Raw genomic sequence first — 4,265 nt, forward strand, 5'->3', positions numbered from 1 at the left:
AGGTACTTTCCGAAGTCGACATTCGTTTTGTCGTTGGTTGCAAAGAGGGGAGTACGGGGGTCCGAAAGGGTCAAGGGCTTGTTCTCAGAAATTAGCCAACTTGAAAATCAGAAAAAAATACTGGTGGTCCATGGTACTTAGATCTCAAAATATTCTTCATACCGATATCTGTCAAATAAAGGAAATCCACAAAACAAAGCAAAAAGCATTTTGCTTCCGGTTTTCCGACTTGTTATTTATCTATATATAGAATAAACTTGAGGGACTTTCCAGGCACTTTCCTGAATCCCGATAATTCGTATAGCCAATGGACTGCCGATTCGATATGAAATATCGGGATTACCAATTATCGGGAGAGCAAAATAAAGAAAACTAACTCTGGGGACTGGCAGATATTTTTTATTTGGGTAGATATCGACATGGAAGGTACTTTGAGATCTGGACACCATATAGGTGCAGCTATATCATTTTTCCAGATTTTTCAGTTTCCCTCGAACTCCCCCGCCTTTACAACAAATGTCAACATTGAGACCAACTTCGAAAAGTATTAATTATCCAGGACAAACCGTGGATTGGTACCCATAATGGAGCATAAAACCTGGGAATCGCCTGATGAACCAACACCTCTACTACCAAACCTTACTTCCACCTCCACGTGGTGATCGCTTGAAAACTGCAGACGGAGAAGGATGAAGGTGAGACTCTCGCGCCTAAAAACCGGACAAAATGTACCAACTGGTCCTCCAGGTTGGGGGTTGGATAGGGCTGACAACCCTACACGGAAAACCGATGTTACGAGCTGCGGAAAGGATGAATTTCAATACGATGAGCCCGACAACGACAACGGATTAACGATTTGCGCATTTTCTCATGGAACGTGCGCTCGTGTACAGAGAAGGAGCTGCCAAGCAGCTAGCCGATACTCTGTCCCAATATAGGACTGATGTAACAGCGTTGCAAGAGATGCGATGGAGAGGGACTGGTTTCCTGGAGAACAGCCGCTACGCCATATATTATAACGGCCATTCAGTAAACCATGTGCTCGGAGTAGGTTTCTTAGTCAGCCAAAAAATGAAACCTGCTGTTATCGGCTTTGAAAATATAAGCGAAAGGCTATGCACTCTGCGTTTGCGAGGCAAGTTTAGAAATATAAGCCTCATAAACGTTCACGCCCCAACAGAGGAGACTGCAGTGTCGGGGAAGGATATCTTCTACGAAACAGTTGAGCGGTCGCCCGAAGCATTGGGGATTTCAACAGTCAAGTAGGGACGGGGCCCGTATTCAGGCGATACGTCGGCTCCCATAGCTTACATAAGGATACCAATGATAATGGACTGCGGATTCAGTTAGCAGTATCGCACGAAATGGTTGTTGGAAATGCCTGGTTTGCACGGAAAGCGATCCACAAACATACGTGGGTCTCTCCAGACGGGACCACTTTCAACCAAATTGAACACGTACTGATTGAATGCCATCACCTCTCAGCCTTGACGACTGTTACAGCATATAGGGGGGCCAAAATAGACTCGGACCACTATCTAGTTGGCATAGTGATCTGAGCTCGAATTACAACACCACCCAGAATCCCCTCTAACAATCAGGTGAGAGTTAACACTGAAACCATCTACAACATAGCCCTCCGCAACACCTATAAGAGGGAAATGGATGCCGCAATAACCGCAGTCAACAGAGATCCTGAAGATGAAGCATCAACAAATGATCTTCACAACCACCTGAAGGACGTTGCTGCGCCCACAAAGATACTTGGCCCCAGCCGCAAGAAAAATCGGAACGGCTGGTTTGGCGATGAATGTAAGCTAGCAACGGAACGGAAGAATGCTGCATACCGAGTAATGTTGCATTCTCAAAGAACGCGAGCACGCGCAGAGATTTATCACGAACTCCGGCGAGTGGAGAAGCGACTTCACAGACGCAGAGAGGAGAACCAACAAGTCTGTGAACTAGAAAAGTACAGGGACCAACCACACCAGGCGCGGAAGTTTTACCAACAAGTCAGCAGGATGAAGCCCTATACACCTCGATGCTCATCCTGCTGAGACAAAGAGGGAAATCTGATTTCCGACAGAATGGGCATATTGGAGCGATGGGTTGAGTATTTTGATGTACTGCTCAACAACCAAAATATCGGCGAGTTGGAGGTCTCGCCAACTGTAGACGATGGACAAATACTGCCACCATCAAGCATAGAAGAAATAGTCCGTGCAATTCATCGGCTTAAAAACCATAAGCCGCCAGAAGCCGATAGAATTATAGTCGAATTGGTTAAATATGGAGGCCACCAATTACACCAAGTGGTTCATCAACTGATGCTCAAAGTATGGGACAGCGAATTAATGCCTGACGACTGGCAAAGAGGAATTATCTCTCTTATACATAAAAAGGTGGATATTACGCAGTGCAGCAATTATACACTTTGCTGAACACCATTTATAAAATATTCTCCTCTATCCTGCTAGGCCGGATAGCCCCTCCAAACGTCTCACCATAGGGTCAAAGCTCTTAATATATAAGACAATGATTTTGCCAGTCCTCATGTATACCTCGGAAACTTGAGTTCTTAGCAAGAAGAATTGCGAAACTCTTGGCCGCATTCTAGAGAAGAATCCTCTAAAGAATTTTGGCCCCCCACATGAGGATCGACGATTCCGTAGCCTACATAACGACGAAATCTACGGTACCATTACCGTGTATTGTCGATAAAATCCGGGTCAGTATTTTACGGTGGGCGGGTCACTTAATCCGTATGGATGAGGATGATAAAGCCCGAAAAGTCTATAAGGGCAATATCTATGGTAGAAAAAGAAAACGAGGCAGACCCTGCCTAAGATGGAGCGATGGCGTAGGTCAGGACGCCAAATAGCTTTTAGGGATATCGAATTGGTGGACCTCGGCGCAAAACCGGGGTATCTGGAGTTCCTTATTAAGGTAGGTCTAGACCGGATACCGGTTGTTGCATCGTTGATGATGATGATAATAACTATATTTTGTGTAAAGAAATATACATCCCGTTTTGCATGTAGGGGGAACTCCCTTAAACTCGATGTAACTCACTGCATCCGTGGGCGTTCACAGTTCCCACCTTACCAATAAATTTTGTGTCCATTGGTATAATCGTTTCTGAGAAAAGTGCGTCGGATAGACAGAGAGACAATGAACTGACTTTAATAAGGTTTTGTTTTACGCAAAACATTAGCAATGAAATATTATATTATTTATGTTAACTGAGAAAGGGGAGGTGAAATTTACGTAGTGTAGAAAAGTTGTATCCTTTACACCTTGAATAGAAAAATATAATAATATTTTTACTTAGCTCCTAATTATTTGTGTTTCCACCTTAAAATAATGGTCTCTGTGAATTATAATTTATTCTCCAGAAATGAAAAAGTTAAATTTGAATTGTTGGCTGTTTTGAGGGACTTTGTTCAAAACAACATTTGATAAACATGCTAAATGCTCCGTTATTAAAGAAATTTATCTTGAAAAATTAAATTAATTTGCGTTGCTTTATTAAAAGTCGGGGGACTCTCCAGACTGCATAGTAGCTTATTTATGAATATGAATGCTATGTTAATATTGGACCAATAAAAAATATAACATTTTTCGGAAATTGCCGGTTCTTCGCCAGTCCTTGTCTCTGTTTCTAATGAAATGATTGGTGAATACATATTAGCATGGTTTCTCTAAGGACACTGATTTGAAAGAGCAAATTTCCGGTTACCGTTTCTTCCTTCCAATCCATCATTTATGTAAACTGAACAACGAATCATGCCTTTGAAATATGTGCAATGCTTGTACGTTGAAATGGAGCAGAAATGAAGCTAATTGAAAGGCCATCATTGCAGCGTCAGAGCTATCGTTCCTCAATAATCTGTCTTGGAGAGTACGAATCCTCAAGACTACGGTCGTCCTCGTAGTAATGTGTAATTTTGCTTTCGTACGAGTACAATACATGCGCGCTACGAGCTACGACCCCATCGTCTCAGCACCAAATGAATACTCGACTTCCATAGACAGATTACTGCCCCATTTATCTCGATTGAGTCGGGCGAATGTCCGCATCACTCCACCACAGTGGGGTTCCGGGTGGTTCACAGTAAGTAATTTTACGTTGTATCACGTCTTTACGCTGCCGTCGTACCCACTCTTTCACCCCCTTGAGCGCACCTCAATTCAATCCTTGAAGTCCTAGGTCCTTAGGCAAATCGATTCCCGAAATCGTTTGCTACTAACATCAGCGAGCAAAA

This window comes from Hermetia illucens, chromosome 4 (assembly GCF_905115235.1).
Source record: "Hermetia illucens chromosome 4, iHerIll2.2.curated.20191125, whole genome shotgun sequence".
NCBI lineage: Eukaryota > Metazoa > Arthropoda > Insecta > Diptera > Stratiomyidae > Hermetia > Hermetia illucens.